This window comes from Melospiza melodia, chromosome 2 (genome assembly GCF_035770615.1).
Source record: "Melospiza melodia melodia isolate bMelMel2 chromosome 2, bMelMel2.pri, whole genome shotgun sequence".
Lineage (NCBI taxonomy): Eukaryota > Metazoa > Chordata > Aves > Passeriformes > Passerellidae > Melospiza > Melospiza melodia.
Window position 1 is genome coordinate 61,198,279 of NC_086195.1, and position 13,251 is coordinate 61,211,529.

The following is a 13,251-nucleotide window of genomic DNA, read 5'->3' on the forward strand; positions in this document are numbered from 1 at the left end:
ATCACCAGTGTGCTCAGGGACAGCACCTATTCCCAGGCAAGAGCTGCTCTGTTTACTCAGCCCTGAGCAGAGCCAAAACACCTCCCAGCTTCTCCTCACTCCCTGCAAAGATCCAGCCAACCTGGCACCAAAGTGCCAGCCTGCTGGTGTCCCGGGGGCCAGATCCAGTCCTGGGGCTGGCAAACAGCTCTCCCTGGCTGCTGTGGTCAGAATGGAGCAGCAGAGAGGGGTGATATGTTCCTCTTGGGTATATTGGCATGTCAGAGGTACCCACCCCGGCATTTACAGCAGTAGGAACTGGAAGGAAGATGGGAACACCCCAGTATTTCTAAAAGCCCTTACCAATGCTTCAAGTTTTTTCATTTTTACCACTTTACTGTGGTGCTGCCTAAGATAGAAATTATTTCTATTGTAAAAGTCCTTCTGCCAGTGGATGACTGGGTAGGGGAGAGCTGAACTTCTCCCCAAGCAATGTTATGCAAAAGTGCTTGCAAGTGCTAAAGACACAGGATTTTCAGAAATAGGATTCATGTTGCTGTCTGAGGATGTATTTTGGAACCAAGGAATATTTTGGATGTGCAATGTGGCCTCCCCATGGTGTGGGCTACAAATCTCATGGTTTAAGAATGTTGCTGAAGCTAAGGTGGCTAGGTTGAACAGGACATAACTGGACTACCATGATGGATGAGAGTGGCAGCACTGAAATAATGGAGGATGCTGCTTTTTCAGTTTATGGGGAGAAAATGCAAATGTTGCTCAGGCTCCTGTAATGCCTGGTCCATGTGCAATGATAAGTAAATATTTAACTGCAGAAAGAACATTGCCTTCCAGAGACTGAAGCAGTCAAGTTAATCAGTTCCAGAATATGTTCAAGTCATGGGTGTCAAGAGGACAATACAGGTTCAAAAGCCTTGAGGATGTTCAAAGTCTGCTATTACACCTCAGGAGTTGCCTTGTCTTCCTTGGGATGCTAAAAAGGAGGATATTTTCACCTGCTGAGAAAGCAGGATGATGACCTCACTCAAAGACATGCCTCATAGGGTGGGGGAAGGGCTGAAGATGTGGCAAACAGGAGTTTGAAGATCCTCTTGTTGCATCCAGATGGTGTTTCAGAAGCCTGGGAGAGGAGGCTGCTGCAGCAGCTGGACTGGGAAAGCCCTCAGGCGGGTCTGGAGACATTCCCTGCCCTGGCAGCCCATGGGATGTTTGCCATCAGAAATGACAGGAGTTACCACTGGTAGGAGTTCTCAGGCTTTGGAAAGTGCTCAGTTTCTGCCAGACCCTCCTCTTACACAACATATTTCCAGTTGTTCTTTTATCCAAGTATAGTTTATTCTCATCTGTCTCTGCCTTACAAAGCCAGTCTGTTTCCTCCAGAGATTATGCAGAGAAGGTTGTTAGTAGTCATGTCTCTAATAAAACAAGTTTCTACAGATATGATGTAGCTCATATTTTCATATAATGTCTGTAGGGCTTGTGCTACACTCCTGGAGCATTGGAAAGAGGCTTAGCTTTCAGCACCCTTTCTCCCACCAGGATGAGCAGTTGATGAGCTGAGATCTTGGCTGCTTTTGGCTGCTAATTCACCTCTGGCTGCTGCTGCTGCTGCTTTTGGAGTTGAGACATCCCTGTGGAGAAAAAAAAACACTTCAAGAATATATTTATCTTTGGGTCCATCTGTCCTCTGATGTATTCCTCCCAAAACCCCCTGAGGTTCAGGGCACATATTTTCAGTCCCCTACTCCAGACACTACTCTCTAGAGCCCATTTTGCTTTAAAGGGCCTCATTTAAAGTTGGAAGGAGAAAGGAGGAAATGGATTCAGTGTCCTACTCCATTTGGATGGCTGAACATCTCTTAAATGCTTCAGCCAAAGCACTCAACCTTTACTATTTGGGGAGCTTTTTTGTTAACAGTCAAGAGTCATGTATTTTATCATGAAATTGCAGTCTTTGTGTATTATTCAAAGCTCAGCTCCTCCTAGAGAAATGACAAATCAGAATAATGGTAAATGGAGTTCTGGCTACAAAACAAAAAAGCAAAAGTCTGTGTTGCTATTTCTCACTTTGGATTTAAATCCTCTGGACTGAACAGCCCTTACCAGGCACTGTGTAAAGTTTTTTCCTAAAATAAGATGACAGGGGTCAGGGGCCCAAGCTAAGCTGATTAGCACAGCTAAAGCCGTATCACATTGCTACAGTGGGGTCATATGATTGATCACTGGGATAAATATTTAGGAAGCTTCCCAAGGGAAGGGGAATAGATGGGACTGGCCATAGAGACCAGGCAAAATGGGCAATTGGATTGTAGCTAACGATGGGTCTGATACCATTCACCTGTCATAATATAGATAAAAAAGCAGGGGTAGCTCTGCCACAGGCATCACCTCTGCCATCAGCTTCTCCTTTGAACACATGTTCTGCTCCACAGGACTCTGCATCACCTTCACTGACAGGCAGCTTTTCCAGCAGGTGGGACAGAGAGATGTCCCTGCAGCACACAGTCCCATCCTGCCAGGCTCTGCTGCCTCAGGTCACTCGTGCTCCCCTTTCCCCACAGCCAGGCACAGCCCAGTGCCTGCTATGTGCTCACCAGCAGCAGAGCAAGCAGCCTTTCCATGGGCTCTGAGCTTCCCAAAGGCAGCAAGGGGCCCTCCATGAAGGGCAGGTGGGCCAGGACATCTCAAAGGGGCTCTGACAGCCCCCAGACCATGGCAGTATGTGAGCAGTATGTGGGGCAGAGTGGAACCCAGCTCGACTGAGCCCCGGTTCTCCTCTAGGGCCAGGTTGTGCCCCTTGTTGTGCTGGGGCCTGTTAGGAGGGAGCTCACCGCCCTCAGGGACCACAGAGGCCTCTGGGACCCTCTTTCTGCCATCAGTCCTGGGCAACATCCTGGCCTGAGCCCAGGCCTCCATAAGCACAGCCAGGGTCTGACTCAGCCATAAACCCTCTCACCATGAGGCACTCAGAGCCCTGACATGAAGAGTTTCCCAAGCTCCCTCCATAACTCACAGCAACCAAAATTGTCACCGGGAGGGCTGACAGACAGGAGGGAGGGAGGCCTTGCCCCAGTGACCACCTCAGGGCCCTGCTGCAGCCCCAGGGAGGCTCCTTTGTCCTGCTGAAACCTGGGTACCTAAAAAACACAGGAGCAAAACCAAGACACAGGAGTTTAGAAGGATAAACATGAAGACAAGGAGGTTGTGGGCAATGGAAAGTGAGCACACAGCCACTCTGGAGAACCTGTATTATTAAACAGGTGTGAATGCCAGCTGCTCTGGAGGGGATGGAGGGCATGTTTTTTCCATACATGTGGTGCTTTTACGAAACCTTTCCCCCATCAAACTTAAAAAATGAAGCTGCCAGAAGTTATCCTTCTCCTCTAACCCTAGTTTTACCAGCTCTCATTTCTTCACTGTTTGCCTTTCCTGCCTTGTTGCAGACCGAGGTTGTTTGCCAGAAAATAAGACAAAGGCTTGTTGCTGCCAGAATCTGCCCTTCCAACAACAAGTAATAGCAGTAAGTGAGCAAGTAGGAACACACAGAGCTGTACAGAGAGCAGAAGAGAATGGGTCCCATTATTTTGGTAAGTTGCTGTTGACTTTGAGGCAGGACTCTCAGGGAAAGGTAACAGCTGGTGTTAGACAAATGATACAGCTAGAAAAAACAGAAAAGCTTTTAGACGCACAAATCCTTCCTCTGAGCTGAAGCAAAAGGTTGCAAACGTCAGCCTAAGCACAGATTGGAAAAGTTTCCTCTTAGTCTCTCTCTTTGGGGAAAAAGGAGGCTTCACAGGGAAAGAACTTGCCTTTCTTCAGGGAGCAAAATGGACTGGATCCTCCATCCCAGCTCTTCTGCATTGGGATGGTGCTTCCCCACCTGTAGAAACCATGACTGTTGCTGAATCCACCAAACAAAACCTGTTACGCTACTGCAGCAGCACCCCCAGAACTTGTGAAGCATTGGCAGATGCTCTGCCCCACTGCATTGCTGCACACGAGCAGTTTGCAAGTGCCACTCAGACACAGACTTGTGAAGTTGAGCTGTGATTTACACTGGCCCCAGACATTCCAGGTCAGCTTATGCAATTGCTTAATTCATCTTTGGTGCAAACATTCAATGTATTTTACAAAAAAAAAAAAAAAAAAAAAAACAGAAAAGAGTAGGTTTTAAGGAGAAGCACCATGTCTGAGCAGAGCCCAGGAACTTTATTAGCACTAGAAGAAGCAGGTGAATTATGGAGGCACAGCATGGAAATGCTTTTGAGCTGAGACATGAAGCAAAGAAGCAAACTATGCTCTGCCAGGTTGCAGGGTCAAGCAGCAGTAGTAAATTGACTAATGATGTCAAAATGGCCAAAGGACTGGTCTCAGGAACAGCAGACAGTTCTGGGATCTGTACATCTGCTTGATTTGAACTGCAGCACCATTTGTCCTTGGGCACATGCCTTGGCTTTGACAGAGTGCAGTGGGGTTCACACAGGAGGCTGCACTCAAGTATAATCACGTTGTGTGTCACGGGAGAAACCCAGCAGCCTGTGGGTGGCAAACTCTCTCCCTGGTGCTCAGGCACACAATTTTCCTATTGCACAGCACAGACACTTTCTGACTTGCTGTCTCAGACCTGCCTCACCCTCTGCCTTCCCTCTGCCACAAAACTCCAAAGATGCTTCTCCAGTGACAACAATATTTTGTTCAGGAGGGAAAAACCTAGGGCTGATCCACCCTGCTACCAGCAAGCAGGTGTCTCAGTAACAAAAGAGCCAGCATCAATAATGGAGAGGGGAGAGAGATAGAAGTGCAATGAAGTGGAGAGAGGGAAGCCAATCAACCTAATGAAATAAGGTACAAGGTTAGTGAAGGGCTATTTATAGACTCCAACTGGTTCAGCCTCGTGCACTTAGAGGCTGGTTCAAACTGGCTTCTTAACAGCAGTAATAATCATTACCAAAAAGAAAGAGGAAAAAAAAAAAGTGAAAGCTTGGAAAATTCACTGCCGGAGGTAAAGCTTTAGAGCTGAGTCTGGCTGGAGTCAGAAGTAACTGCATTACTGAGAGATTGAAAGGTTAATAGGAAACCAGCTGACACTGAAAGGGAACAATTAGAGAGGTTAAGGGGCTTAATATTAGATTAATGGTTGCCTGGAGGAGCAAAAGCAGAGATTTCAGGAAAATGGGAGAATGGTGTGCAGAATACTGGTTTTTTCACAGATGAAGAGCCCCAAGTCTGCTCCTGCCACTCTCTGGATAAACTGGAAGAAGGTGGCTCTGTCATTCTTTGCCTGTCTTGCTCAGTATCCTGTTTCCATGTTTCTTCCTCTTCTCCTATCTCTTTGTCTCTTGAAGTCTCTCTGGGTTTGTTCTCCCCAACATAAGCACCGTGTGTGTGGCCTTATCACAGTGTTTTCTTTGTGTTCCTCCTCTGTCCCCACTCTGTCTCCATAATAAAATAATGCTTAGTATTCCCATGGCCTTTCATTCCTCTCCAGTGTGCTGCTCTCTGGAGGCAGGGTGGTGGGAACTGATACTTTTATTTGCATTGCCTGTAACCAGGACTCAAAACTTTATAAGAGAAGAAAAACAAAAGGGTTGACAAAGATCAGATGACATATCTGTTCCCCACCATATTCTCCACAACTAGATGAACAATAATAACACTGGTGAGGTCCCTGACTGCAAAAGATGAGCTGTTCTCCCCTCTTTCTCATTATGAGATAAGTAGCAAAGGATTTGGGATGGACTTACTGCATCTGTTCAGTGCAGACTCCCCAGCCGTGACATGTCCTGTCCCATTTCCCCACGGTCACTGCAGGGACACAGTCAGTCCCCTGGCAGTCCCTGTACCTCAGTGCCACAAGAGCCCTGTCACACAGCACCACCAGCTGCTGCTAAGGACCGTGCTGGCAGCACTGAACTGCCTGCACCACCCTGAGGGACTCCTGACACGCAGGGAAAGATTGGAAAGCACCTTCGGTGGCTGCTGCACTCAAGGACCTTCCCAAATGCATGTGCTCCTCCCACAGAATAGGGAGAACTTTCCTCAAGTGCCTGGCCCTTGATGGCTGCTTCTGTAGTCAAACAAGTGCAAACTGGCTGGATCCATTTTAATCTTCCACTGCTTCTCACTGAACAGCCTCCCCTTTGAAAACCTCTGCTGCAAGATTAGAAAGCAATGCTCTCAGCGCTTCCTTCTAGGGCTGTAAAAGCTAGACTGGCACTTTGCAGACATCTGACAGAAAAGTTTCCTCATTTGTGATAATGACAGAAAATGTCCCAGCCTAGAGAAGTTATGGTTATTCATGGAATATTAGCCCCAAAGACTTGAAATGCAGTGTTCTGGCTTAATGCAAACCCATGGGGTCCTGAGGAGAAAAGACCAAGGAAGCTCTGGCTGGCATCAGAAGGCAGCTCAAGCTGTTTGCTTCTTATATCCCTGACAGCTGAGCACTGACTTCTTCTTACCAGCTGGGACGCTGCTAATCAGCAGAAAAACCAGAAAGATGGCTAGAGAAACCTTCACTGGATGTGTTTGTCCTCAAGTCCCTCTTTCAAGCAGCCTCATCTCCTTAAAAGAAATGAGCCTGAAGGGACAGGTCCTCCCTGTCACCTTCCCATTCTACATAGGAGCACTCTTCAGAATTACAATAAATGTCCCTTACAAGCCTGGCCAGCCACATCCCTGGAGCTGCATGTCTGCTTCAAAAGATGTGATAGACTCTGAGCACTGGCCTCTGCCAGAGCCTGGGGGTACCCATCACCTGCAGCCTGAAATGCCCCAGAGTTCAAAGCAGATTTCAGCTAAGGATCTTGAAGTGCTGTACAAACACCATTAATCCTCAAACCATCCCTGGGAGCCAGGCCTGTAATTATTTAGCTCACCATTTATCTCTGGAACTCTCTGTGCCTGTTCTCCCAGCCTGGGGATGAAGAGAGGTAAAACAATACCTACCATTTCATAACAAACTGCAAATTAAATTGACCGCAGCTGAGCCATTAAGGGAAATGTTACCTTTTCCATAATCACCTCCTGCAGGCAAGTGCAACAGCTATTCTTTAACAGCTAGGTAAACTTTGACAAAAAAAAAAAAAAATTACAAGCTCTGAGTGAGACAGCCAACAAGTGGCAAAAGATTTCCAAGAGCAGAAATCAGGAATCCTACCTCTTGGTTTCTTGATTTACCAACTGAATTGTCTCTGCTCCACCCCAGCCCCCCTTAAAGAAGACTGCCAAAGAAAAAATTGCTGCCTATGCCCTTTATGTGACTTTGCAATAGATTAAGGAGCCTGTAGGATTTCAGTCCAATGGAAAAAGATTAAGCGTTTTTCCACTTGTTTTCTTACATTAGCAATGCAGGTCTTCTGGAGCCTAGAAGTCTCCTGTCTGTCTAGATCATGACAAAACTGGGGCCAAACAAAGACAAGAGGGCAAGAACGGGGTGGATAAGAGGAGAGGGGAGAGGAGATGGAGCCAAACTCACAACGTGCTGTTTGCAAGCAACAACTGCATAAACACAGTAACAAAATGACGCACAAAATATCAGTAAGAAATTATGTGCTATTCAAGAGTTGATTTTCCTGCAGCTCCAGACAGGGTGTGAGAATCCACAGAGGTCAAACTCTGAGTAGCCCAGGAGATCTGCAGAGCAAGAAGAAGAGGAAAAAAAATAAAGAGATCCTCATACCTCTTTTTTTCCTTCTCAAAGAGACCTTAAGTGGCCTGAGATCTCAAAGACAGACCAAACATACAGGAAGGAGGAGAACTGGGTAATAAAAGCAGATCAATGGATGTCCTTTCTCTGCCTGCTGTGTTGGCCAGATTCATGCAGAGGAATCCCTGGAGAGGAGAAGTTGAAGGGAAGGAGCATGGGGATGGGTGGAGTAAACCAGTAAAACAAAAGGCAATTACAAAGTGAAGCGGAGATGAAGAAAGCGACAGAAGGACAGGGCTGGAGCAAATGTCAGCACACAGAGGAAATGGTCCCACTTCAGTCCAAAAAGCAGAAAGGTCACTCAAATGGTGACAAAGCTGTCTCTTCTCTGCCCTCTCCCTACAGCTCCCTCCCCTACCTGTTCCAAGGAGGCAGTAGGATCCCTGCTCTGGTCTAAGCCCAGAAGGCAGTAAAGAAAACATTCAGTCCATTCGAGCTGTACCTGTTTAAACTACCCCTGCAGATGGGAGGTTTAATTAGAGCTAGTCTGCAAAATTCAGCCTTTGCACTGCTTAATAGCCTGGGATCAAAACCTGTGTGACCAGAGGATGGAGGGAAGGGCAGGGGGGCAGGGGGTGTTGCAGCTGTATTGAAAGAAGTGCAGTTGAACAGGTCCTGTCTAGATGTGGCTGAGGAGTATACAGACTATGTTTGTTTGCACCAGACAACGTTTGTTTGCACAAGGGCATTTAGTTGCAAGTCACTGAGTACTTCAGGGGCTAAAATCCCATTCAGGAAGCAGAAGCCTTTCCCCAGGAAATCTGTTTTTCTAGTTCTTTGCAGGTAGCTCCTCCAGAAACCTCCAAGCACAGAGCATTAAATAATCATCTGTTAAAATTACCTCCCTCCTGTCCATTACCTGCCAGCAATGCTTCCTGGCTATCTCTATGTATCCTGAAATCCAGAAGTCCAAGAATTGCCTGCAGTAACCAAGTGTAAATCTTGTGGCAACCCCTTCCCTATGTCAAGGAGCAGGTGAATACACTCCAGACTGGTGCCTTGAGCCATGAGGACACCATTCCCCATAAAAGGAAACTGGAAGGGATTGAGACGAGCTCTTTGTCAAATGCCACAGCAGCCAAGCAATTGCTGATCTTAGAGCGGTGCCTGCTGGCCAGTCATATCAGAAGCGCTTGGAAATATTTCCACAGTGGACGAAGTTGCAGTCAAGTTCGGGAAAACATTTCTAGGGAAGAGGTGCGTGTCCTGCTCTGCTGTGCTTCTGCCATCCAAGTTCGCACCTGCTGCAAACAAGCTGTCCTAATTTTGTGAATCAGTCTGGTATTTGCTTCTATCAGATCTCCAGCCCCACATTGTTTCTTGTCTTTACTAATTAAGGTTTTATGATGGTCAAGCGAATGACAACATAATTGATGACTTTATTATTTTTGTATAACTGATGTTATCTTGATAATGCAATTCCCTGTAAAAGTTCAGCTTCTCAACAGTGTCACCTCAACAAGATCCTTAACCTGTTTGGTGTTGGGTGCTGAGAACATAAGGCACTTCACATCACTTAGACCTTTTGAAAATTCTGACATTTTACATACCTTTGCCCTACAGAAACATGCTCAAAACAGCAACAATGCCACTTGCTGTGTGAAACAGCTGCCAAAGCCACTGTTCTTTTACTGTCCTTATGACATGCTGGTCAAAGAAATGATATTGTGGGTGAAACAGCTCTGACCACAGAGGTGGTGTCTTGCATGCTTACAAATAGAAAAATACAAAAAAGCTGAAATTAGAAAGTAATTGTGTCCAGAGATATAATGTAGCACTCTTATGCCACTGTCACATATGTATAACAAGGTATTAAACTGGAATTCATCCTCAGCCTGAGGATCTGGAGACAATTTAGATATGAGCAAAAGAAAACAAGTAGTGTATCCTGTGATTCCTGAACTTATATTATGAGGGGAAATAGAGTTCCATCAGAAGATTGGAATTATGTCCCCCCAAGCCCACAGCTCTTCCAGGTAATGGCACACACCTGTCCATACGCACAGAGCTCTACTCCTAAGGCAGGAATTTAAAATGGCTAAGATTGGTAATGGCAGAGGGTTGCATCCATCTTCATGGGTCTTCCAGGGGCAGAGACAGTACAGCAAACTCTCTCTTGGACCATGTTTTCCCACTGATGGCAGGTGGGGCAGCCTCAGATAGAGATTTCTCATTACTCACATTTGTTTGCTGTTTTGCTGCACTTGAACTGTCAGTGTGACATTTTACATCCTCAACATGAGCAGGGCAGATATAGGTGGGAGGTGGGCAGGCAGACAAAAACAACAAGAAGGCCACTAAATGCCTTTCTGGAGAACTGGATGTATACCTATATCTGTTTGAGCTCCCCCATGCTGTACATAAACCAAAACATTCAGCTGAATATGTATTTAAGGTAAACACTGGCCAAATGTCTGTGTTGGACTGGCAACTACACAAATTTTAGCTGTCCTACTGTCTCAGAAGATGACAGGACCCTTTCCCCACATCCACTCCAGCTTGGGAAATGGTCAGATGCGATGATGTGAACCTTATAACTTAAAAACATTTGAGAAAAAGTGAATTACTTAAAAGTACATCTCCAAAAGCCTGTGGGTTACACAAAGTTAATGCAAAAAATCAAAATAAATGTTGAAGCAGATCATTTTTCTACCCACAACGGGAATCTGCTGAAAATAAAAGTCTATTTTCAGAACTGGGGGAGTAAGGGAAGACTGCAGAAAATACGGAATTCAGCAATCTTTAGTCTTTCTGTGTTTGACTTTGCTGCTGCAATGAACTTCTGTCCTAATTTATTTGGCTTCAGAAAGACAGAACTGAAAAACAACCAGATGATAAATAATTATTAATGTGGAGCCCATTACTAATGATTACAGTGCTCCAAATCAACATATGCATGTTACCACTGTGACACTGTAGTGATTAGAAAAAGCATATTATGGGTTCTGGTTAATATACTCCAGAGTTGATCAGAGGACTTTCATCTGTAGTCAGTGCTGTTCAGCAAAACTCATGGTTCAGAGCCATGATGGAGCTCGAGAACAGCAGTCTGACTGCATTCCATAGAGTTATTTACTTGGAGATCATCTAATAGTGTCCCAAATTAAGTATTGTTTCCCATGACCTTTTTGCCTGCTAGGTTGGCCACAGGAACCAACCAGGTCCACACCTCTGGAAGCCAGTGCAGCTTTTCCCAGGACCCTGGCACACTTCAGAGTAGATGTAAAGGGAGATGTGATCTGCAGCATCCCTGAGTCACATCTTTTCACAGGGAACAAGTCCCCCATCCCTGTGGGCTGGCTCTCAACCTCAAAGTCCCACAGGCAGTTCCTCATAGTTTTCTTATTAAATCCAAGCTTTGGCTCATCCTACCTGCTGGCTTTGCATTACCCTGAGTCCTGATGACATTGGTGAGATCAATTCCCCAAGGGTACAGGCTCCTCTTTCAGATGTCCTAAAGATAAGTTAAAATATTGAATGTCTTCACCAATTTCTAATTTCTCTAGGAAAAAAAACAACTCTATTGGCCCTTGAAAACATCTACAACCAACCATCCCACATGGCAAATCACCCTCACACTCCCCAAATGCCCATTGAGTAAGTGGGCAGCAACCTGCCTCCTGCAGCTCTTAATGCAGAACACCTAATCCATAGGTGATTAATCTCAAGGAGCCTTTTTCTCTCTCTCTGAATCAATGGCCTTCCTTGGGAAGCTTCACACTCCACACAGCAGAGGGAAGCTGGGAATAATTTCCTGCACTGCTGTGTCTAAGTCCTGCCCCAGCAGAGCAGTGTCACCCAGACACACAGAGCTTCAGGCTGCCTTTGGGGAACTTAAAGCTTCCTGCCTCTTTTTCAAGCGTTTTCTCTCTGAGACAATCCTCTGACTTAAATGAGAGACACCACCACCAACATCAAGGAGATTGGTATAGTTAAATTAGTTTAGTTTAGCTTAATATTCACTTAAAACTGAGAATTTGCAACAGGAAGTAAAACATCTGAAAACGTAATTCTCAACCAGACCTAGAGGAAAACACTGATATCAATGGAAAATGCCAATAACTGTTGTCAGGACTGCAAGACAGCTTATTGCAGTTTAAAGTCAGCATTAAAAAAGATTATTCTGGAATTAATTTATCTTTGTAGCCCTAAAATTGTCTGGTTTGCAGTACTTTGCATAGAATTTCTGCACCTTCTTTGCACTTACCCCCACCAATCACTGATTGTTCTGTTCACTTCCATTCCATCTTCCTGCTCCAACTCCACTCTCTTCTTCCCTCTCTTCCCCAGGAAGCAAAAGAGGATCCAAACTGCTTACTTGAAGTTCACTGATACTCCCCAGTGAAAAGCAATGTAAACAAATATAACTGGGTATGATAGAAGAGGAAAATATGTTCTAAATTGGAAAGAAACTTGCAACTTATAAAGCTAGGAATTTTTTTTTTTTCTAGGTAGAGAGGCACAGCTGATGGAAAAAATTGGTAAGCTTTGTGACCCACAAGCATCTCTTCAGACATCCAACAGGGATAAAGAAGCAGCTGCATTTTTCATATAAAACTTCATAGATTAGAAATTTAAATGTGCCCTTGAGCACACTGATTTCTCCCATGACTGCACTTGTTAAGCCACACTGGCCAACATGATGCCCCACAATTAACCCTATTCTCCACCTTTTAAGGAGAAAAATTCCCTTGAGGTCATGCCTAAGGCAAAGTTCCTCAGAATTTTGCTACATGCTCCTTAGGGTTCCTAGAAATGTTTCATGCCCTTGTACCTGCCCCACAGTTCAAACTGCACCCAGAGATGGTCGAGCAGACACGCTCACCTCGCCCTTTTGCTTTGGGTGTCCCTAAACTACACTGATGCTGCTTGAAGAGGATTGCAAACCTGTGTTCCAGCAGCAGGATGCCACACACGCTGTGTGCCACCTCCTTGCAGTCTGGCAGGCATAATCAGTCCCTGGTTTTAAGGCACAGATACAAGTCAGCTCACAGGGCAACCACACTGCCTGCTGGTGCTCCTGCTGCCCCGAGCTTTAGCTGAAGTCCTGCTGCTGGAAGCCAATCCTCCCATCTCTGCTTGTGCAGCTCCATATGAAGCTATCTCTTAGGCACTGATCAAGGCTGTCTCAACTCACAGGACTGCTTTCACACTGCAATCTGTAAGAGATTGTTCCCAACAGTTGTGCAGCCAATGCTAATGTATGGAAGATGCAACTTTTCAACCAGCACAGAGAGATCCAGCACAGTGTGTTTGCAAACAACTGAAAGCTGGGCATGTCAGCACAACACAAAGCTGCCTGACCAACTATGGGTTTTGTGACCAAAATTCACACTTTCAGCTCTGCAGCAGATTTTGAGCTCTGATCTCATTTATTCTGGGATTAATTAGGAGCAACATCTCCTGTAGGCACTGCTTTCATAGGCTAAAGCTAGTATAAAGCAAGGAGAGTCAGGACCAAGGAATCAATCAGACTGTGACTACAACTACTTAGCAGCAGCTTCTACTCACTGTGAGCTTGCTTATTAACAGAAACAGGTCTTACC